The sequence below is a fragment of the Leptonychotes weddellii genome, chromosome 3 (assembly GCF_054177405.1).
Source record: "Leptonychotes weddellii isolate Sample4059 chromosome 3, ASM5417740v2, whole genome shotgun sequence".
Classification (NCBI taxonomy): Eukaryota; Metazoa; Chordata; class Mammalia; order Carnivora; family Phocidae; genus Leptonychotes; species Leptonychotes weddellii.
In genome coordinates, this window is record NC_138371.1 from 73,676,934 (window position 1) to 73,701,893 (window position 24,960).

Below are 24,960 nucleotides of genomic sequence, written 5' to 3' on the forward strand. Positions count from 1 at the left end.
AAATGGGGGGTAAAGAGTCTGGGTTTCTGGAATCCAGGAGAGGGTAACAAAGGGCCGGTATAGTTCTGCAATGTTGAAGTGGGTATGCTTTCCAGAATTCATCACCCATATTCGTTTGCACATCACTGAACAACAGCAAAGCTAAAAATACTTGGGTTATAAAGAACAGGGCATATAAAAGAAGAATGATTGGTGCTTTCAAATTTATGATGGATTAAGCCACTTTAGGTTGGTTGGCTTAAAATTTGTTAAAATACACTATCTTCAGGATTGACAATGGTAAAATCACCTTCATTTTTGGGCCTTCTATTAGTGCGACTTTCTGCATTCTGTTATCAAGAGAGCTGGAGGTGGCCTGTAGCCCTGTTGGAGTTCCAACAGATGAAGGGGATTTGAGTGGGGTAAGGGGGAACTCTGGGTCCCTCACCCACACTTAAATGAGAATAGGTCAGATTTTGCAAAACTGCTTTTATCAGGATAGATCACACTTCATGTGGGTAAAGGGATCCATAGCTTGAAACATCTGAAAAGCCACTGATCTAGTCTAATCTCAGCCCAGAGGAGGAAGCAGATGGCCCATGTGGTATCTTTTCCAAGGTCACAGGTCAAGGGAGGCCACCTGAGGGGCATTTTTGCACAGCAAAGGAAACAATCAACAAAATGAAAAGGCAACCTATGGAATGGGAGAAAACATCTGCAAACCAATGTCTGCTAAGGGATTAATATCCAAAATACATAAGCAACTCCTACAGCTCAATAGCAAAACACCAAATACTCCAATTAAGAAAGTGGATCATCAGGGAAATACAAATCAAAACCGTAATGAGTTATCACCTCACACCTGTTAGAATGGCTTTCATCAAAAAGACACGAGACAACCAGAGTCACAAGGATGTGGAGAGAAGAGAACACTTGTGCACTGTTGGGGAGAATGTAAATTGGCTCAGCCACCATGGAAAACATTATGGAGGTTCCTCAAAAAATTAAAAATAGAAGTCCCATAGGATCCAGTAATTCTACTTCCGGGAATATATTCAAAAGAAATGAAATCATTTTCTTGAAGAGGTATCTGAACTCCTACATTTATTGCAGCATTATTCACCACAGCCAAGATGAGGATACAACCAAAGTGTCCATCAATGGATGAATGAAGAAAAAAATGTAGTTTTCTTGGTGTATATGCATGGGATATTATTGACCCATAAGAAAGCAATCCTGCTCTTTGTGACAACATGAATGGAAGTGGAGGGATTCTGCTAAGTGAAATAAGCCAGAAACAGAGAGAAATCCTGTATGCTATCACTGATGTGTGGAACGTAAAAAGGTAAAATAATAGAACAAGAGAGTAGAATGGTGGTTGCCAGGGGTGGGGGTTGGGGGGTGGGTAGAGGAAATGGGGGGATGCTGGTCCAAGGCCACAAACTTCCAGTGATAAGAGAAATAAGCTCTGGACCATGGTGACTATCATACCGTAGTGCATACTTAAAATTGGCTAAGAGTAAATTTTAACTGTTTGCACCCAAAAAAAGGTAACCTATGTGAGGTCACGATGGAGGGTTTAACTGACTGGATCATGGTCATCACCTCACGATGGATACAAATCTCAAATCATCACATCCACATTGTAACACAATTTTGTCAATTTGACACACAATTACATTTGTCAATCTGACCTCAGTAAAACTGGGGGTATGGGGGAAGAATTGGGGCAACTAAGAACTCAGCAAACAAAACTCATTTCATGGCCTTTGACATCCAGGCTTCCCTCCAGGCAGAGCCAGGCCCCCATGCCCGAAGCAGGCCAGCACAGGCGGTGAGGGTGGTGATGGGGACACGTGGGGACACACATGGCCAGGCTGGGCCAGAGCAGCAGGGGCTTGTTCCCATGGGGAGCCTCCCACCAACAAATGGAACTTAAGCAAAGAGTCTGGTTAATAACTTTTCTCCAACTCATTCATATTGCAATATTTGCTTATTTTTCCTTCTCCTTCCCCTTAGTTTCCCCCCCTCTTTTTTTAAGATTTTATTTATTTTAGAGCAAAAGTGATCTCAGAGGAAGAGGGATCACAGAGGCAGAGGGAGAAGCAGGCTCCCCACTGAGCAGGGAGCCCGACACGAGGCTCGATCCCAGGACCCTGGGACCATGACCCGAGCCGAAGGCAGACGCTTAACCGACTGAGCCACCCAGGTGCCCCACCTTTAGTCCCCTTTTGAAGACTATCTAAAGCCAGTCCCCCTACCCCACAACAAAAAACCAACCCACCACCACCATCCAAAAAGCCACCTTACGAAAAGGGATGTGTGTTCCCTAGGGAAGATCAAGAAGTCCTGCAGGTTTGGAATTTCCACTGTTGCCAAAGAATGATGACCCAGAAGCAGAAAATCGTTTCTGGGTTTCACTTGTACAACAGCATACAACATCGTACCCGTTCCTGCACTGCCCACTGAATCAGCAAGTTCAGAGGGAGAAGGCCCAGCCAGAGCCCCTAGTAAATCTGTCTTTTTGTATTCTAATCATAAAAAGTATTCCCCTCACTTTCTCACACAGGGCCTAACGTCACCTTCACTGTGTTTATCAAGACAGACCAAGTGTCTTCACCAAAGCTTGAGCATTTCTCTTCTTTGACAGCACACACTGATTAAATCTTTCCAGAGAAAACTTCGGCAGATCAGAATCCACCTTCTTGCCAGGACAAAGGGATAGACTTTACAATTCTGGTAGGTCTTCTCCCTTTCTTACTGTCAAGAAAAATAAATAAAAGTGATAGAATTGGGGGCACATGGGTGGCTCAGTCAGTTAAGCATCCAACTCTTGATTTCAGCTCAGGTCCTGATCTCAGGGTCGTGAGTTCAAGCCCTCCACTGGGCTCCACATTGGGTGTGGAGACTACTTAAAAAAAAAAAAAAGTGATAGAAGTTTGTAGAAATTGTCTACTGAAGAAAATAACTGTTTCCAATTTAACTTAGGTTCAACTATTTCTTACCAGTTTTGTGCATTACCTAACCTAACTAAAAGAACCCCTAAAGTAACTATCCTACTGATTGTAAATTGAGGAAAACTGGAGTGAACACAGGTGGTATACAAACCAATAGTGCTAGATGAGCTTTCCCTCGCAGAACCATTTCAGGGTGGAGGACCCCGAGGGGATTGTGACTTTGCTTGCAATGACATTAATGGCAAGAGACCTTTCCAAAAGGGGCTGTAAGTTATGAGTTAACAAGAACTCTCTGTGAACTGATTAACTCCTCCATATTCAGAATGCCCACTTAAAAACATAACAAATCAAAATGCCCTTTCCAGCACTCACCAACACTGCAAAATCTCCTTAAAATATGTGATGCAACTCTCTGTGCTTCATGAGCAATTCACCATGAAAGCTCCGGATCGTACAATACAAAGTAGTTATGGGCATGGTCCGCTCACCAAGAATTACTGAGATGCGTGGACTTGGTAAAATATGTCCTGGTGCCTTTGAAAGTCATCCGCGTAATTGCAGAGCTTTCTAATCCCCGCCGAAAACCCATAATTGTGCCAGGATCAAGTAAGGCTCTCCGAACCCCGGTCCGGTAACTGGATGCACAAACCTCCCTTTCAATTATTCCTGAACGATGGCACTTGAGCATTCGTGTGGGAAAGGGAAGCAGATCCCCTGCACTCACCCCTCTCTCTTACCTGCCACTAGTCAGTGATTCTGAAATCACTAGGCACAGCTGGAACTCTCTTTCCTGACCTCCAAACTTGGGTATTTACAAACCGCCTAATGAAGAAACCACCATCTCCCGACCACTAGATAGACAAGAATGAACACTTTTATTCTAGAGTTGGATACGAAAAGTAATTTCCATCCCACCGAGCCCTAAAGGGCTGCCTTTCATCCCACTGGGGAAGGTGTGAAGCCTGCCTTGTGCAGACTGGCCTGGCCTTTGATGGATTTATTGACAAGACCTACTGGCTAGAGGAAGTGCAGGGATATACCTTTTGTCGAGAAAGAAGAACGTACACCACCGATGGGCTTCCGGGACCTCATTAAACAGTCATTGGGCTTAGAAGATCATGTCTACAATGTATTAGTATCAGGAGGAAAGCATTAAAGGCATTTCTCAAGTTTAAAGGAAAACAAACTTTCAAAAGCAAGGTGAGCTAGCTGCCAGTGTCTGCAGTTAGTGGAGATGCAGAGTCTTTAACTTTGACAGACTCTGCTGCGTGAACAGGGGTTAGCTTCTGCACCGCTTCCTCACTTACGTGGTCTGTCATGCGCTAAAGAACAGGACCTAGAGGGAGCCCTGGTCAGTCTCATTTGAGAAGGGCAGGAGAGGGTAAAATAATAGGAAACAGAGTTAATTTTGCACTGACCTCTAGATCACAGTGGGGACAAGATGCTGTCTTTATACTATTTTACAATTTCAGTAAAGCTCCAACATTACTGCATAGCAATAAAGGGAAGAACAAGGAACCACTGCCTCGATGCTGCCTACATTAAAAGGCTCTGCTGGAAGCCTAACTGCTTCTCAGCCAGAGTTACTTAAATCCCTAGCCCCCAGTAGAACACAAGTCATTCTCAAGGTGGAGTGTGTTCTGGATTTAACTGGAGTCAGGGAACCCTGAGCTTAGGTTCAGATCCTGAGCTTAGGTTCTCAGCACCACTGGCAGAAACGGATGAACTTGAGCAAGTTGCTGAACTTCTTAGAGCCTCCATTTCCTCATCTGTAAATCGCAACAGCATAATTTAAATTTCAGGGCTGTGGTGAAAAGTCAAGGATAAGAAACAATGAGAAGTAAGTGAATTAACTATAAAATATGTTCCACAATGCCTAGCCTATAATAATTGCTCAATAAAAGTTAGTTCCCTTCCAGGTTTTTTCACTTTTGATGGTGGCAAAGAAACTCTTGGAGGAAGAAGAGAGCACCAGGTGGTGTAGGAAGTTGACACCAGGTCTGAGCTTTCTCGCGGCTGGGATGGCGGATTTCGCCGAAATACACTATCAGTCCTCTAAATAGGTTCTGTGTACCACCTGCTGAAGTCTCTCATTGCAGGGAAGGCACAATAAAGTGCCTGACAAGCGAGAGATTTGTTCAGAGCATTAGCCGTCTATCCCAACCCCTTGCAGATCCATGGCAAAGCTTCCTGCTACTGACGACTCCCAAAATGGCCGCCCTCTAAGCCAAAAAGCAATGCATGAGTTGTTTCATTGCCCTTGGTCATTCACATCCATTTACCATAGAAAAAGCAACATGACTGACTCCCAAAAAAATGAGGTGAAAAGGTATAAGAGAAAGGAGGAAATGGCCAGATGGAAGATCAGCTAAGGCACCCAATTAAAACAAACATCTCTTTCCTGCCAGGACACCAAAGCAGGAGCCCAGTCAGCTTTGCAAGTTGCTCTCTTAGCCAGTTGGCTACATATTTGATGGAAACAGAGGTCCAACAACAGAAAAACAAAATCTCCTTCCCACCAAATCGGGAGTGGTCAGAAATGCATGTGAAGAAAACTGCTGTCGTGGGGTCCCAGATTTATTCTCTCCACGTGGTACAGAATGCATTTACGTAGCTCCCATGCTTGGGGGCTGTTTCTCTAACTACCAACGCCGTCAATCCCACCTGCAATCTAAAAACCAGGCTCTACATTTGCTTCCTCCTTTCTCCACATGTAATAATGGAAACGCCATTTTTCATGCTCCAGAAAAATGCAAACACAACTCAACTGATCCACTTCAAATCTTCCCAAACAGTTCAACTGGGGAGGAAAGCAGATGAGACATTTCAAAGTGAAGACAGCTGGACATCTTAAGGCATGGGGATAGTGGGTGTGTGTAGAGAGCAAAGTCTCTTTGAGGTAGAGCTATTGTTGGTTTAAAGCATAGGTGCTACCCTGATGGGTGCAGATCGTATGGGACTGCATGTGACATCCTTTAGGGCCCTAACAGTACTGCGTTCTCTACAATCTAGGGGTTGGCTATCATGCTAGAACATAAGTGACTATCAGACAAGTCCGGTCAATTGCCTTCAGTCACCTGATTAGCCTGAATGCCTTTCCAAAGCCAAAAATCAGACACAGTTTGAAGTCTGTCAGTCAAACAGTTAAGGGCAAAAGATCAGTAGTTAATATGACCAAGCACAAGCCACAGGTGTGGGACAGAGGGGCCTAGGCATACCAGGGTCTAGGATTGAGGCACCAACCACTTATCAATGGAAGCCTATTCCTTTCTTTGAATGCTTTTCAATTCTTTGTAAAACTAATCATCAACTCCTTGAAGAATCCTTGATGGTAAGGACCCTGAAGTCCCTCTCAATTCTCTGGTCCTTACTGGAGCTGATGGAGAAGGGACCAGAGGGGCAGGAGACAGACATCTCAGACCACTCAGTTGCACCACTAAACTCAACACCCTCCTATGTTGCGTCAACTCAGACTGGAAACTGCTTCCCCCAGGAGAGCTCTGCCCCTTATGAACCCACACGTGGTCCAGGAGCTTTTGTGGCTCACGATGACTGGTCTGAGTATCCTGCTGCTGACACCTAATGTCAGAAGCCATATGGAAAATGAGACGGAAATGAGCTAAAGGGGAAAGAGTAGAAAAGCAAAGCCTGCCAGCTATAAAGTAGGGAGCTGGGGTGCAGACCTGCGATTCAGAATGGAGAGGGATAATCACAGTGCTGTGGGTGCTCACAAACATCATTGGTTTTTATTGGAGATCTGGGGAAGAAACCACAGAGCAAATTTCAGTAGTAGAGAATTTTCTTCTTAAACCAGCGACAACCACCACTTTACCACCAATGGCTCCAATGTTCTCATACCTCTCAATAGTGGAGCGTAGCTCTGAAAAATTATTTTTTTCCTATTCAAAACCTTTCCCTGCAATTCATGTGTTACTGCAAACATGTGGCCTTTCTTGAGTCCCCCTTTTCCCATCCCCTGTCCCCCACCACCACCACACAAAACAACCGGCTTGAGGCTATAGAACCTCCCAGGAAAAAAAAAAAAATCCCGAGGGGAGGAGGGGGAAAGCTTCACACAAGAAATGAGAAAAACAGGATTCCTATCCTTGAGTTATAAAAATTGAAAAGTATGGGGGATTTTATAGACCCAGAAAGTGATGAAATGAAGAGAAAGACATCAAGTCTACCCAAAAGGTGATAAAATATTTTGTTTTTTGGTTGTGAAAAAGAAAATAAATCATTCAGATGACTGTCAGAATGCCTCAAGGAGAAGGGCATCGAATAGGACTTGGTTATAAATGTTGTAGAGAGTAATAAAAGAGCTGGGTTTGTTTCCTTAGTATTGGTCTGGTTGAGCCTTCCTATTGCAACACAGGAATCGGGGGCAATGGTACAAATCCGTTGGCCACAGGGCATGCATATGCATTATTGCCTTTCCGGGCTGGCCCTATGCAAGGATCCCTAAGCAGCTGCTCGGGTTCCCACTGAACATGGACACTATGGGCCATGTTGTCAAATGCCAGAGCCTCGGGATCACAATTTGCTTTATTTTCATGACTACTGATTACTTTATATATACCTGCTTATAAAAGAGGGTTGGGTGGGGCGGGGGGTTGTCCTTATTTTTCTTGGTCCCAGGAATTCGGGATGAAGAAGGCAAGGCTCCTGACCCAAGCAGCTCAGTCTAAGGGGCCTTGGATTAATTCTGATATTGTTTAATGATGCATTTCAAGTGCCTGAAAGGCAGAGAAAGGTGACAGAGTAGCTGTTATAAAAGCAACTGTTGATTTTATTTATTATTTTTTAAGATTTTATTTATTTATTTGAGAGAGAGAGACACAGCGAGAGAGGGAACACAAGCAGGGGGAGTGGGAGAGGGAGAAGCAGGCTTCCCGCGGAGCAGGGAGCCCAACGTGGGGCTTGATCCCAGGACCCTGGGATCATGACCTGAGCTGAAGGCAGATGCTTAACGACTGAGCCACCCAGGCGCCCCTGTTGATTTTATTTAAACCCCAGAAGGATTAGTTAAGAATTTGTAAAAAGAGGCAGGATTTTCAGCTACCTCACAGACTTGTATTCAGCCTTTTTCCTTGAATATTTTCTTTCTCTCTTCTATATGTCAAACGCTGCTATAAGCATATGATGGCTCAACTAAGTCTTAAAAGTTAAGACTCAAAACTAGGTTTCTCTAGATCTGTAATGAATATACATATTAAGAACTCAGAAATAAACTGAACTTTGGGATGAACTGAAACCACACACGCATGCCAGTCAATATTCATCTTATTCATCTCCACAATGGCCCATATATCCAAATTTGATCTGGGACAATTCAGTCATCCAAATCACCTACAAGGGGACCCAACAGCAGTGCCGAGAACAGCGACACCATATGGGGACAGGTAGTATCTGTAAAATGAAAAGGACTCCAGCTGCCTTTCAGTGGTACCTGTCTAGGATGGCCCATGTCTTCTTAAGTGTCAAGGTGCTCTCCCCACCATCACAAGGACAAGGCCTTCAAGTGGCTTGACTGAGATTGCCACCAAACACTTCGTGATCAACCTGCAAAGCTACTAAGAAGTAACAGGCAAAAAAAGGTGCTCCCAAATCACCATATTCATAGCCCTATCTTTACAATTTAGGTCCACACCGGGCAGCCTGGAGATCTGGTAACTCATAGAATCATTCTACGCCGACCATTAGGATGGCCACTTTTGACCATATCAGACAATTCAAGGTCTCATATAGACACATGGCTACAAACCTACACCTATGAAGTATTTTTCCAGAATGCGACATGACTCCATGTCCAAGGTACGTTTATATAACGAGTATTACTAAACAGCTACCTTGGCCCTAGAGTCCACTGCCTGAAGATTCTTATTCATTTGGAACCAATATGAACCAGGCTGGATGACTCAGGGGAACAGTAATGATGGGATGAGTAATCGTTCTCTTGAAGTCACTAGTTAGGATAAAAGCAGTTGTTCATTACCTGACAGGACAGGTTTCTCAGGCTGGCCAAAAACAGAACAAATAAATCAATGTCACTTTCCTCCCTAACATCTTAAAACTCTCTATTTAAAGTCTGCATTTCAGCTCACAGTTCCAGGAAATCCATCCACAGAATTATCCCTTCAGCCTCTCCCTTACCAAGGAGAGAGGATAGAGGTGGCAGAGAGAACATTTGTAACCTTTGTGGAAAAAATTCCTATAGAAACACCACCTGGCTCTCTGCTCTCAGTCACTGCCTCAGTTATTTTAGGAATCCTTTATATAAAACTAATACAATGCCTATTCTAACAGGGGGAACACACATGCTGACACATACAAGCCTCTAACACAGCAGTTCATTGTAAAGACTCGAAAATTGAAAATCTGTCCCTTTCAGATAACCAATCTCAGGAGTAAATCCATAAATGCATCAGGGATTCTCATTTCCTAATTAATCTGCATCCCCCCACTATTTTCCATGTCGCATTACTCTAATTTACCCTTTGGGGAGAGAGACGTTAAAATATGGTTTACTTACAACTAATAGAGAAGTCCTGGGGAGCCAATGCACAGTACAGTGAATATAGACAACAGTATCGTATTATAATCAAACTTGCTAAAAGACTAAATCTTAATCCAACCCCTAAAAAAAGAAATGGTAATTATGTGATGTGATAGAGATGCTAACTACCGCTATAATGGTAATATTACAATATATAAATGCATCAACATGTTGTGTACCTTCAACTTAGACAATGTTATATGTCAAACATATTTCAATAAAAAAATTTAACAATATGATTTAGTTCCAAATGAAATGCTACTAAAGACAAAAAAATAAACTGATTTATTTTTTTTTAAAGATTTTATTTATTTATTTGACAGAGAGAGACACAGCGAGAGAAGGAACACAAGCAGGGGGAGTGGGAAAGGGAGAAGCAGGCTTCCTGCGGAGCAGGGAGCCCGATGTGGGGCTCGATCCCAGGACCCTGGGATCATGACCTGAGCCGAAGGCAGATGCTTAACGACTGAGCCACCCAGGCGCCCCCAAAATAAACTGATTTAATAGATGGCAAGTAACTATCTACATTATTCCCTCATTTTGGAGTTCCTTTGGATAATAGCTGAATAGCTTTATAGTATGTGTGATTTTGGTAATAATCTGATTGGATATATTGCTGAGGCTACAAAGAAAACTTAAGTGAAAAGGCCTGAGCACACACCCGATCAAAGTACACCTGAAGGTTAATTGCGGGAGAGAAGCGAGGAGCCTGTGATCAAGTGCCCACTGCAGGTGACATCATTGTCCATACACGTTGATTCATCCTCCATCTGGTGGTGCCACACTGGGTGGCTCGTGCAGATCTGCCACACTGAAGTAACCACCTTTCTTTGCCCTTTTCTTAGCAGTTTTCCACATTTGGAAAAAGGGGGGGAACCCGGCTAATAAGTAGAAAGGACTCGATGTTCACAGGATAAACATGGAAAGCGATCATGGTGAAAACAGGAGAATCATGCATGGGCTTGCCATGTTTAGACCTAGAGGAAGTTTTCATGTCTATTCTAAAAAGACTTCTTGAAGATGAAATTTCAAGAGCTGCTTAAGATTACATTTAAAAAGCTGTGCTTTAGCTGCATTGCTAATAACAACCTCTCAAGAAAGAGCCACTGAGGATGATAAGAAAGTTGCCCAAGTGCTTGGTGCCATGGTTAGAAGCTGAGGGATGCATGTGCAGATGCGTAAACATGCATTCTAACCATTTAAAAATGCCTTCTTCAGCTCAGACTTCCTTGCCAAGAGCCAGCCTAGAGCAAAGTCCTTTCTTCTTTTTTTTAAACTCCCTTTCTATGTTTATTATTAAGCAGTCCTCTTGGCTGCTAGGGGGAAAAAAAGGAGGGGCTCACACAGACTTGCAGGTATTGTCTTCCTACAGCACTGGTCATAAAACAGATGAGAAGGGGAAGCAATGAAACCCAGCAATCCTAGGGTGAGGCAAAACTGCAGTGGATTCAGGTGAACACCAGGTCTGAAATGGCCTCTGTGGGGATAAGGTGACTCAACCTCCCGTTCAGGAAACACGAGGACTTTTGCAGGCACTCAAGGACCCTGTGGTGAACCAGTCTGCAAGGTTCATCCTGTACACCACTGTCACAGAAGGCCCAGCTGCCTCTCACCACCTCCTCTGTCCCCAACGCTCACATCCCACTCCTGGGCACCGCCAGTCCCCCAGCATATGCAATGTTAGCCAGAGCCAAAGGAAAAGTAATGTTCATCAACCAAGCCTACGGAAAAACAAAAGTGTAGGTTTTGATAGTCCTCGTTGGCCAAACAGGTGGGAGCTAAAGGGGTACTGGTGTGCTGGACAGATCCATCCCAGGAAGCAATTAAGTTTATAGCCAGGAAAGAACAGCCCCAAAGGCCTTGGAAACAAAAGAAGCTTCCTGCCCGTGTTGTGTTGGCTCATTCTGCCATAAAGGCAGGCTGAACTATTCGGTTGCAACAGCGGACAGTAAGGCACTGTTTAGAGAATATCTGCTGTAGAGACCTGCCTATCAGGTTTTCATTTCTATGCTAGGCAACAAATTGTTCCAGCTGGTTCAAATCAGAAAAAAAGCAAGCAAGTATCCAAAAAGGAACAAGTACTCAATGCAGGACAGGATTATAAACTCTTTAAGATTAGCTGAAGGAACAGATTATAAAAGTAACAGTTTCCACCAGTATGGGGAAAGCATCACTAGGATTTCTTGCTTGACAATCAAGAGATCTGGCCTTCCGGGAAGTTCCTGGTGTGGGAAGGGGAGACGGAAGGGGAGGGCAGCTAGCAGCAGCCTCTCCCTCGTCCCTACCCTGTGTTCTGCCCTACCAGGTGGGGCTGTGCCTATTTCGACTGCCCGTATTCCAGCTTAGATTCTAGCTGGAGTCCGTATTAGGGTGAACATGCAGTTTCTCACATATGCAAAAGTTGTGGCAAATACCCCCCAGTAAGGGGAACAGTCAGTGATGCTAACCCGAGTCCAAGTAGGAGGATGAGGACCTCAGAAGGAGAAGGCTCCTTGCAGAGCCCAGAGGCAACAGTGAGATTTGATGGAGAGAAGATGCTAGATGGCTAGAATAACTGCCCTCAAGTCTTAGGCTGGGAGTCTCTCCCCCATTCTAGTGGTAACTGCAAAGTGCTGGCCCCTAAACATGTTCCACACCTGTCAGACTGAGGAAGGGGCCATGGGCCACTTCATTCATGGTAACAGGTGTAACCTTATAAATGTTAGTGAAATTTGTCACTTTCCTTATGCCACCTGGGACCGCCTGGAGATCAAACTGAATGTAGTTCCACAAATACCATATAAAAGCAGTCATGAGCCCACCCTTTCCCTGACGTCATCCTTAAACAAGAAGCTAAATACATTCTTTTCTTTTGAGCTTAGGCTCTCTGATCACCTGAAGCCAAGAACAAGAGACTATCTGAAAGGCTAGGGACCACGTTATTAAATATTCTCCTTCTTCAAACATCTCCCCAGAAAATGAGCAGAGTGACACCATGACCATGACCACCACCATTACCAGACAGCCCCCCCCACACACACTCAGAGTTACTCCCTCTCTCATGGGATCACCAGTGTCTTTACTATCTCCAATTAGGGTCTCCTACAATGTAACCAGATCCATTTTTGGCCACATGGGTATACCCAGAAAGGCTGTGTTCCTCTCCAAATAGCCAATCCCCCTGCCTCTATAAAAACTACATGGTCCAAAAGAGAACTCTGCTAAGAGTCAGGAAGATTTCACTTCCATTAACCTGAGAAGCACTTGGAGTGAATGCAGACTCTGGAGATAGTCGGCTTGGGTGGAATCCCAGTTCGGCCACTTAGTAGCTTTATGGCATTGGTGGGAGTAACTTAACCTCTCTGTACCTTGGTTTTCTCACCTATAAAATGGGGATAAAACAGTGCTTATTCATAAGACTGTGTAATGACCAAATGTGTTATGACATGCAAAGGACTTAAGACAGTGTTTGGCATTAGTAAGAACAATATTAACATTTGCTGCTATTATTGCTGTCTTTATTATTATTATTATACTCTTGAGCATGTTACACAGCAAACCTCCATTTTCCAAAACTCTCTCAGATGGACTGACAACATCATCCCTACTCCAGGATGGTGTAAGACAAAATAATTGTAAAATAAACTAATTTCAGATTGCTTTCGTATCAAAGTTAAGAACCTAGGGTACATTTCACATGGCCATGAATTCTTTGCAGCTATTCCATTAGGAGGTGAAATCTACTTTCAACTCCCTCGTAGGCACCACCTGAGTATGATGGCATGAGGGATCCCAGGCAGACTAGCAGAGCCCCGCCCAAATTGCTGACCTGCAAAATCATGAACAAATAAAATGGTTGTTGTTTTAAGCCACTGAGTTTCTGGTGGTTTCTTATTATGCAATAGATAACTGATACAGAGCCCCAAACAAATGAGGCTTTATTACCAACAGCATTTCCAACACAAACACACACAGGAAACCAGGCCACTTGTCTGTCTGTCATCAGGCTTACCAACTACCACACGGTGCTGCCAAGCTCTCATCCCGCCCACCTAGGGCCACCAAGGCCACCAGTCAGCTTATTAACTTGGGAAAAGCTAAGGCTGATTAATGATCAAATCTGGGGAGACAGAAGCAAGCTTTCTGTGCCAAGGTAGGTGCCAAATTAGGTCTCTGCAGAGGGGGGTGGTATAGAAATACAGGCCCAAAATGGCAAGATTTGGCTTCCTTGGAAGTAGCTTTATACCATGTGTCTTAAATATTGCACAATGAAGTAGGTAGATGACCTCAAGGCAAAAGCAAACCAATTCAAGGTCCACATCACCAAGTGAGAATCAGGGACAGCCAGTCAGAACCAACCATGTAATCCCCATGGTCCATGGCTCCAAGAAAGCAGGGAACCCAGAACATCTTCACTTTTTTCTGCTGGTCACAGCAAGAGAATGATTACATTCCAAGCTTTGATTTTACTGTGACCTAAGCAAAAAATAACCTCTCTCTCAACTCACAACACAAAGGGAAAAAATACCAAGTTCCATAGATCAGTATTCTATCATCTGTAACATGTGGGAAGAACTGATAATTAACTTTGTAGGAAAATCACTCTGAAATACATTATGAGAAACTTTGGAAGCTTAAGTTCCTGTCTGTTAAAAGCAAAGCCACCACATCTAAATGAAAACAATCTTATTAATCTGATAAGTTGGATGACCCATAGTGCTAAAGGTTCTTAGATGAAGACCAGTAGCATTCATCAGTCCGTGTATTTGTTTATCCATCCCATATTTGTTGAGCACATACTTTGTACCATATAGTTTTGTGGGTGTCTAGGCATGAGAAAGTTGGGGCAGGGGGAAAGCAGAGAAATGAAGATAGCAAGGAGTATATAAAAGTAGTCAAGACATTTCACGTTTCAAGAGCTTACAGGTCATCTTGAAAAACAAAATTCCCTGCTTGAAGCAATTCAGAGTAACCCAGCTGAGCCCAACCCAAATTGCTGCATCAATTGGAACTGATCAGGTTATAAATTAAGAGGTTTCGGAAAACTCCTGTTTTCATGGAATTACAAAGCTAACTAGATGTAACTGGTCCACAGATGAAGATGCTAAAATGAAGTAATTTACCCAAGGACTCAACAACTGGTTTCAGTACAGAGCCAAAATCTGGGTCTTGTGGGCTCCAGGCCAGCAGGACTTCCACCAACCCCATAGAGACCCCTTTCAAGATACAAGGTATTTACAATGTGACGGGGCATAGACACCCCACAATTCCAGCCCATTTGGCAGTGGACAGACACTGACCATCCAATACAGTGAGCAGAAACTCTACACTTGGGGTACCTGCGTGGCTCACTCGGGCTTCCAACTCTTTATTTCAGCTCAGGTCATGATCTCAGGGTTGTGGGATCAAGCTCTGGACTCAGTGGGGAGTCTCTGAAGATTCTCTCTCCCTCTCCCTCTTCCTCTGCCCTCCCCCAATGCATGCACATGCACATGCACTCTCTCTCTCTGAAATAAATCTTAAAAAAACAAACAAAAATAACTATGCATTTGTCACATGGGAGCAACTCAAGGATACAACTTCCTGTGGAATAAACTTTAGAGCCCTGTAACCATATATGCTTGAGTGCTCAAGCAGCCATTAAAACAGGCTTGTAAGACAAAGGCACAAGAAAATACTTATGTTAGATTTAAACTTCAAAACTTAAATATGTACTATGTGAATAAACTACACAAAGGTAAAAATAGTAGCAAAACACATTAACATGTTCATGACTGTAAAGCTGGCATTTTTTAACCCTGGATGAGTTTTATTCTTCATTCTTTCTGGGTTCCCTACAGGCCAAACATTCTTCAACATTCTTGAACTACTTACAAGTTTTTTAATGTTTTGGCTACCTCGATGCAGAAGAGACACAATATCAGTGGTGGTCAGAGGGCAAAGGGCATGTGAGCAGGGGCAAGTGTGAAAGTCACGTGGAGGGTCAGCCCTGCATATTCATATGTGGGTCAAAACCTCACCGTGCTTGGCCCCTGTTCTGTGCTGTTCAGTCGGTCGTATTCCTGATCTACCACTTTTGGCTTGGCTATCTAACTTTGGGCAACTTACCTACTCTTTCTATAAAAACCTGTTTCCTGGGAGTGCCTGGGTGACTCAGTCGGTTAAGTGCCCCACTGACTCTTGATTTCGGCTCAGGTCCTGATTTCAGGGTCGTGATATGGGGCTCCACGCTCAGCCGGGAGCCTGCTTGAAATTCTTTTCCTCTGCTCCTGCCCTGCTGCTGTGCACCTGCGTGCATGTGCACGCACTCTCTCTCTCAAACAAATCAATCTTTAACCCTCAGTTCCCTCAACCCTAAAAGATGGATATGAATAGGACCTTCCTCATAGGACTGCCATGCAGATCGAGAATAATGACAACAAAATGTTTAGTCCAGTGCCTGGCAGAAAATAGGAGCCAGCAAATGATAGCTGTCACGATAGAGATGTCTAATATCAGTTATTATTTTTTATTGCCATTGTTATCACCATTATTATGATTATCAGTATTAGGATGTTCCCAGCACTGTGTTTAACACTGTAACTAAAAATGCATTAAGTTTCCTTGCTTTGGAAGACAGCCCAATGCTCTCCACACATCTCATTGCTGGACTGTCCCTTCTCTGATCTCCATACTCTCTGGGTTTATTAATAATAGACTCTTCAGTTGAAGTAAGAGCTTACACACCACCTAATATGCCCGGAGGGAAATGGTGATAACATACAGATTCCTGCTTGTTTTCTTGGGCCTAATTAGGAGAATACAATGTCATCCTTTAAAAAAAGAAAAAAGGCAAGCAGTAAACCATCTCAGTAGATATTCTACAGAATTCTGCTTTGTGCTTGAAACTTGTAATTATCTTTAACAAACATGGATGCTAATAATTCTATCTGCTCTTTAGACAAGAAACAAGAAGATTTCTGGCTCCATCAGCTCACAATCTCAGACAACTTCCTTTGGAGGCTGCCTCCCTCACCCATTAGATGCAAGGTGGGAGGTCTGTTTGCAAAGCAGAGGGCTTCTGGGCTGGGAGCCAATAGCCCACATCAGGAAGAAGACTCCTCAGCAGACCAGGCTCAGGTCCCTGAGGCCTCAGAAAGATATTCCCCAGCCTTGGCAGCCTGACCAGAGAAAACCAGATCTCAGATTCAGTTTTTTTCACTGAGAAAATAGAGACAGGTCCAACAACTGATCTGGTCAACATGTACATTAAGCATCACACCCAAAACGGAAAGGGCACATGAATGAAGTAAAAAAGCAGTCATCAGTAAAACGTACAACTTTAAACATGCCCAAAGAGATGCTGTTGCGTCTTCTATTGGAGTAACACTTTCATCCTATTTTGGATCGGGAAAAAATTTTCTAATCCTTAACATTTAAATGTCCTATAATTACAAATGCTCAGTAATTAGTGCATGCACTTCCTAAGGAAACTTAGCAATGTATTTCATTTGATCTAGACACTTCTGAACATCACTCCCTATCCCCCACATATTCCTGCCCCCATCACTGGGATGGTCAACTCTGGAACATTCTCTTGTAATTAACCAAATTAGTGTATTATGTGGGAAACAGAGGAGTCTTTCATCCACTAGTCATTCCCTGGGCATGGGGACTCCCTCCTTGGGTTCACCAGAAATAAGACTTAAGCCAAAATCTGCCTTCCAAATCCCGGGACCACAGTGAGAAGCGCATGGTGAGGATGGGCCAGAAAATCTGGCAAGTCATCCAGGAGACAGGCAAAGGACAGAGTCCCAAGATTTCCAGAGTCTGCCCGGATCCCTGATCACCTAACCCAGAGCTCCCAAACGAAGAACAAAGTCTGTCATCGCTTCCATCCTTACCTCCAGAGAGAGTGCGGTGGTCAGGCTCCTCTCTCCGACTGACTGTGAAGAGGTCTCTGCCCACACACAGTAACCAGCCTACCAAAAACAAAAAGATAAGGTAAGAACTACTGTGGGCGATGCGTTACATTCCTCAACAACTGGAATGTTTTCTAACAAAAAAGCAGGTCTCCGAACGTTTGAAAACCTTTCAGACTACAACAGCAGCAACATAGTCAACTGAACAATATCAAAGCATGAAATCCCTGGAATCAAGTCAGGTGGGGCTGTTCGAGGTGCAGAGTGAGCTAACGTTTTATTAACACACACCTGGGGCCCATCTAATTGGGAACGGTAATAACTGGTGAAATCATATACCTCATCACGTCCCTCGACAAAAATGGCTGTTTACCAAGGAGCTGGCAGAACTTTGTATAACACTTACATATATCAGGGTATGTTGGCAGGTCAGAGCATTCACACATCCACACACTCAACACATCCACACACAATGAAGACTCTATGCCATGTAACTAACCCTGCTTTGGAAGACAGCCCTACCGGCTGATGAAATGATGACAACATGAGACTTGAACCTAGATGAGGGGGTGGGAGGGAAATGCAACTTTCTTCTACATGCACTCAAAGCAGCACATGGGAAAGACCACACTTATGGCCCATTTTAAGGAAATTCTCTTGTATATTTATGGCCCTAATCTGCGATGGTTAATTTTGTGCTTAATCAACTTGACTAGGCTATGGTGCCTGGTTGTTTGGTGAAACCCAAGTCTAGATAATTGTTGTAGAAGTATTTTTTAGATGTGATTAACATTTAAATCAGTAGACTTTGTTGATCCATTACTAGACAGACACACACACATACATACATACACACACACACACACACCCTATTGGTCAGGATTCTCTGGAGAACCCTAATACACCATCTAAGGTCAAGAAAGAATGAGTTAACTTGTAAAATATGTATACGATGTGAAGAAGACAAAACAAAAAAAGAGGCTAGAGCATGATGAATAGTCCAAAGAAATGTATTTGGTAAGGTATTAAACTATTAGTTGATGTAGTTCATAAATTAGGTTCTGAGCATCCTAGTGGCCAAAGCAATGAAGAGACACAATCACACTGACTCTAAGTACAATGTACACACTTCAAGAGTGTTAGCTTTTCCTTGTTATTAGGAAATTTCTCCCAAGGTGTTACCCTTTCCTTCCCACATCCTTTATCATCCACACTGAAGGGTCAGGAGGGAAAGTAATTAATTAGAAGTGCCTCTATATACAGTAGGGAGTCTGCTATAATGCTTCTTACTGCATCCCTCAGTGAGAGATAGGATGGCAAAGCACAATTCACTGAAGTGATTTAGCAAGGCCAAAAAGAAGCCCAAGCACATAGCAATCTGATCATCTGGCTTGATCCAGGGATAAAAATTAGAATTTCTGGAACAATGAATAAACCCTATATCCTTTGAGATATGTCCCAGAAATTTTATTTCTCCCAGTGAAAAGCTGGGTAGGAAGTGGGCTACACTGTATGAGGCTGTGGTCCCTGGCAATTGCCTGGAGCAAAGGTTTTCTCTATTGCTGATCAGGGGGCAGATCCATAGCAAAACTGCCCTCAGATAGGTTTATAAGTTCAGGTAATACATGTCTGAGAAAGGTAAGGTTTAATTTTTATAGGTTTGCATTTGTAGAAGTCTTATATACCCTTCTTGCTTTAGAATCAATTTTTAAAAAATTTTTTATTATGGTAAAATATACAAAAAATTTACTATTTTAACTATTTTTAAGTGTGCAACTCAGTGGCATTAAGTATATTCACAATGTCGTGCAACCATCACCATCATCCATTTCCAGAACTTTTTCATCATCCCAAACAGAATCTCTGTACCATTAAACAACGACCCCCACGGGCCACCCGCCCTGCCCCCTGCAGCCCCTGGTAACCTCTATTCTACTTTCTGTCTCTATGAGTTTGCCGATTTGAGGTACCTCATATAAGTGGAATTGTGTAATATTTGCCCATTTGTGCCTGTGTTTAACTCAGCATAATGTTTTCAAGGTTCATGCACGTTGTGCCATGTACCAGAATTCCATTTCTCTTTATGGCTGAATAATATTCCATTGCTAGTATATACCACATTGTGTTCATCCTGGAATGATCTTTTATGTAATTAACTCAATTACTGAATATTTACAATGTGAGAGGTCTGATTTTTTTCAAACATTATCTTTAGTCTAAGAACAGTATGTCAGAGTCAGAAGTGCTACTCCAGAAGGAACCAATTAATTGTATAAATCCTAGTTTCAGAATCAGTAGCAGCAGCAAGAAAACAAAAGTCTAAGTTTCTCTTCCCTAAGGGTTAGGTAAATCTCCCCCATAATCTTAATTAATGTTCTTCATGTTTAAAGCTGAAATGAGATTAGAATATCCACACTATGTGGCCAGTGTGCTCTGAAATGCTTCATATCCTGGTGCCTAAAGCTTATCAAGTGTCATTTTAATGAGCTTCTATCTAAACAGCTGATGTCAAGAAGTCAGAGAAACTGCAGTCCTGTGAAGCACTACTTTTTATCCCTACAGATAAAATACCCTGACAGAATCAGCTAGAAAAGCACATCTTCCCCCTAACTGGCTTGCCATCCATCAGTTTTTTATTTCTAGACATGCACATAAGGGAACAAGTCTTCTGGGTGGACACGTGGGTCCTGAGCAGCACACAACACCTCCCCAGCAAGACAATTTAATAGTTGAAAGAGAACGTGAGAACCTGCACTCCACTCTGGGTTTCACCTTTAGAGCATATAAAAGAGCAGATGGCGTGAAGGAGGGATGCCACCACACACCTGAATTCACAAAAGTGGCCCAGTGTGAGTCATCAAAAGATGTCCGCAGGAAGTTGATGAAAACCCACCATCTTTGCACACTGACAAGGGAATTGCAAGCAAAAATCAAGAGCCATAGAGGATTTAGGCCACTTTGTTCAGCATAAACGTCTCAGCTGGGAGGATTTGCTGTCACCCCAGATTGTTAACAATTGGCTGAGCTGAACTTCATTACTACTTTTGTGTTCAGTTAACTGGGAATATGTCATTCAACCAACAAAAGTGGTTTTAGAAAAATAGAATTTAGCCTTGAGCTCCTCCTGTATGTTTTTTAAGACTGATTTCGAAAGCAGGAGTTTTTTGTAGATCAAAACAAAATGAACACTGTTAAGATTGTTCTTTTTAGTTTTTAGCTAAACAGTCCATTGCCTCTGAAACAGGAGACATTTCCATGGGTTGTAGAAGCCAGCCCCAAACAGGCTGAAAGTAGGATGCTAATACAAAGATCTCAGAATTAGCCTAATTGGGAAACCTCAGAATGAGAAGACACTCAGTTATCTGTCCCAAGTCATTACTCTACCCCTCTTCTCAGGACATCAATAATATGCATTTTGGAAGTGGATGAGGGGCACAATTGGAATATGAAAATTTCATCTGTGATAATCAGTCTGATCCTCCAACTTGTGTTAAATTCATTCAAACCTTTTGCATGCAAACACACAAACACCCCAAAAAATATCTTCCCGTGGCTTGGATCTATTTTCAAGCGGATCAAAACAAGAACCCTGACAAGGCGGGGCCCCTGGGTTGCTCAGTCAGTTGAGCGTCTGAATCTTGGTTTCAGCTCAGGTCATGATCCTGGGGTCGTGAGATCGAGCCCTGTGTCAGGTTCCGCGCTCAGTGCAGAATCTGCTTGGGTTTCTCTCTCCCTCTCCTTCTGCCCCTTCCAGCCCCCTCAAATAAACAGTAGTAGTAGTAGTAGTAGTAGTAGTAGTAGTAGTAGTAGTAGTAGAACCCTGATAAGAGAATCAGGGTTCATGAGAAGTATAAAATTAAACTTGAACCTGGTAGAATGCCAATTCCTTTCTGTTGCGGGCTGAATTGTATCCTCTTCCATGTGGACACAGAACACGGATCCAGAAGAGCTGACTGAGGTCTTTATTAGTGTTGGGAGCCATGAACACCGTAGCTTAATTTTCACTCTTCCCTCCAAAATTCATATGTTGAAATCTTAACACCCCCGCAAGTACCTCAGAATGTGACTATATTTAGAGATAAGGTCCTTAAAAAGGTGATTAAATTAAAATGAGGTAGGGTGGGCCCTCATCCAATATGACTGCTGCCCTTATAAGAGGTAATTAGGACACAGACATGTACAGAGGGAAGACCATGTGAGGACAGAGGGAGAAAATGACCATCTGTGAGTCAAGGAGAAAGGCCTCAGAAGAAACCAAACCTGCTCACACCTTGATCTCAGACTTCCAGGCTCCAGAACTGTGAAATAAGAGATTTCTGCTGTTTAAGCCACTTAGTCTATGGCCCTTGTTATAGCAGCCCTTCCCTTTTTCCTTCTCTGAATACCTACATTTCCAGGTAGGAGACCGTACAGGTGACAGGGACACTCTGTCTCCTACCTCTTCAAGGGGTTCACTCTCATTCATTTCCTTATCCCCAACCAGGATGATCTAGAAATCCAAAGTGACAAGTAGGAACACCTCAAGGATACCCTGAAGATAACCCTACTCTACAACAGGGCACTAGTGCCTGCCCCAAGACCTCTGACCTCCGAAACTATGGGAACTTTCTCTGTCTTTCCCAAATGCTCTCTGCTAACCAGAAGTCACCCTATAAACACTCTTGGGGATACTGTGCCCAGACACTGAGTCTTCATTTCTCTTGCCTCAATACCCAAGGCTGGCTCAGATGCCTTAACCAACCTTAATTCCCTCTCTTCCTAAAAAGAAAAGGAGAGGTTGGGGGCCAAAGAGCTTTGCACATTACAGAAATGAGTCCGGAGCAAGAGATTATCAGGGGTAAGAGGACTCCCAGTTGCCTCAAGACTTGATTCACGAGTAATTACTTTCTCCTTCACTGGAGAAGTTCATACAGGATTGCTGACTGATGTCTTCGTTGGTGCTGGGAGCCATGAACACCGTAGCTTAATTTCCACTCTGCATAGATAATGTTTGCCCTATAGCATGGTAGGCATTGGGTCTGGCTTCAGGCACTATGGACTGGACTGTCTGTAGTAAGTCACCAGTAACAGAGGAAGCACAAGGCATCACCTAGCTTGTCCTCATGTCCCAGCTCCATTAGCCTCCTCAAGCTCTGAAGTCTTACTCTGGCCATCTCCCCAAGCCAACACACGCTTGACACGGCTTTGCCTGGAAGGTCCAGAAGCAAATGTGAAATCTATTAGAAGTAATGCTGCCGAGCACCCCCGGGGTCAGCGGACAAGGCTCTTGGGTCCTCTCCAGATGCAGTGATGGGATTGGGGGGTCCCGTCCGGGGTGCATTCCAGCAGCAGGGGACCACTAACTCTCAAGCTAACACTCATGCCTGCCAAGTCCCAGCCCCCTGGAAGAAAAAGGAGCGCAGATGGATGCAATTAGCCAGGCGAATGGGAACTTGTCAAGCCATTTAGATAAGACAGTACTTGAATTTATTTAGTTCCCATTACCGGAGGGTGACTGTGCTTCTGCCCCCTGCTGATTCTGTGGGCTGCACAGCACTTTCCTAGCAAAGAAGTAAGAAAAGAAAGGAGGATGTCTCAGCCTACAAATTCCAGGGCTCTGCCATTAAATCAGCATGCATCATGTCTTCAACCAAGGTGTAATTTGACCTTAATGGAATCAAGGAACACATCCTGTTGACTTTGTCACAGAACCTCAAACTCAGTGATGAATTTTTTAAGTATCCAATTAATAAAATAAATAAATAAAGATTCCCTACCCAGTTCAATCTTCCTTATACCTCTTAACAAGTGATGACATGTTCACCTTGCTAATGGCTCTGTTTCAATTATTGAGTTGTGAACACCTCAAGTGTCCATATGGGATCTTACTCTTACATCCTTTTCAGGGCCTAGCATAGTGTCAGACACAAAACAGAAACTTGGTAAAGGCTCAATAACTTATTGCTTCTTGCTTTTGAAATAACATGCCCTGCAAGGAGGCAAATCCACTCTACCTGCCTCATTTTATCAAAAACAAGACTCCCTCCTCACCCCTGACCCCCTTACCCCCTCACCAAACTCACAATAGCAACAGGATCTTCATAATGAATGTCCCCAGTGGATCCAGTGGATCATACAAAACAACAAAGTTACAGATGGAGCTTCAAGGTTGATAAATTCTTGTCCTGTTCTAAAATCTGAGTATAGCTGTCTATTTCCTAGGACTGCCATAACAGGACCACAAGTTTAGTGACTAGCAACAGATGTTTATTCTCTCACAGTTCTGAAGGCCAGAAATCCAAAAATCAAGGTGTCCGCAAGGTCGATGCCCTCTGGAAGCTCAGAGAGACCCTCTGTGCTCCTATACTCTGGTGGCTGCTACCTAACAGTCATCTCTGCCTCGGTCTGCTCATGCCCTTTCCCTGGGTTTCTGTTCAAATCGCCCTCCCTCTTCTAAGGACACCAATCACGGGATCTAGGGCCAACCCTAAATCCAGCATGAGTTCGTCCTAAGATCATTAACTTAATTACATCTGCAAAGATCCTATTTCCAAATAAGGTCACATTCACAGGTACTGGGGGTTAGGACTTAGATATATCTAGTTGGGGGGGGGGTACTATTAAACTCACTAAATATCCAAAGTCAGAAAACATCATCTGTACCAGAAAACCCCACCTTCTTCCCAATGCTCTTCTTCATATTAATAGACTCATTTCCTACTCAGGACCCAGGATGAACTCTTTGAGTCATGTTCAAGGTCCTTCATCCACTTGCTCCCTGGTTCCCTTCAGCTCCATAATCTGTAGTGATGAAGTACAGTTCAATCAGTTCTATCCTACAAAGTGCTTATGCCTGTCCCCTCTTTCCCATGCCTGCTGCCTGACCACCTTGGCCCCAACTTGAATTCCCTGTCCCCTACCTGCTCTGCCAGCTTCCTTTACGGACCATGTCACATGTTGCTGCTTTAAACAGTGCCCTATCATGCCACAACCCTGTCCCCAGACTTTCAGCGGCACCTCACCAAATGAAGCCCAATCTCTGGACAGCCTAGTATCCAGGTCCACTAGAATGAGCCCCAAACCCTCTCCCAGTCTTATTTTCCACTGCTCCCCTCCACTTGGTGCAGGGTCTGGTCAAAGTAAGTTACTGAATGTTCTTAAGTAGATTCTCAAAGGCCTCCAAGACTTTCAAGCCCCTCTGCCTAGGATTTATTCATGAATTCAACAAGCTTCTATCTTGACCTGTGTTCCCTTGTCAATGTCTTCACAGAACAGCCCAACTCAAAAGAAAACTCATCCATAAGTCTTTGACGAGTTTCATCAACCACACTGGATTCTTCTTTCTTCTAAAACTGAGAAGGCTGCCAGACAGATAGGGCATTCTTGTCCTCTCCTCCCCTTAGTGATGTGAACACGTGTCACAAAGCTCATGACTGAGTCTGGGTGGAACCCTGCTTCACTCATATGTATATCTTCTTCATAATCTGCCACAGCACCTTGCATATAACATGTGCTCAGAAATATCTGATCAATAAAAGGTATACTGAGTAAGTAATACAGTCTCTGCCTTCAAGCAGCTTACATTCAGGGACCAAGGGAGGATGGGATA

The 24,960-nt window shown here is 43.5% G+C and overlaps 1 protein-coding gene across 3 annotated transcripts in view; it reads right to left on the reverse strand.

Annotated features, from left to right (window-relative positions):
• The window catches only part of LYPD6B (LY6/PLAUR domain containing 6B), a 162,794-nt gene that overhangs the window by 35,245 nt on the left and 102,589 nt on the right, over nucleotides 1-24,960 (reverse strand). For all 3 annotated transcript variants that reach the window (XM_081814468.1, XM_081814466.1, XM_081814467.1), the window contains one exon: nucleotides 17,355-17,432. The gene's annotated coding sequence lies outside the window, so the exon portion shown is untranslated. The remainder of the gene's footprint in view (nucleotides 1-17,354; nucleotides 17,433-24,960) is intronic.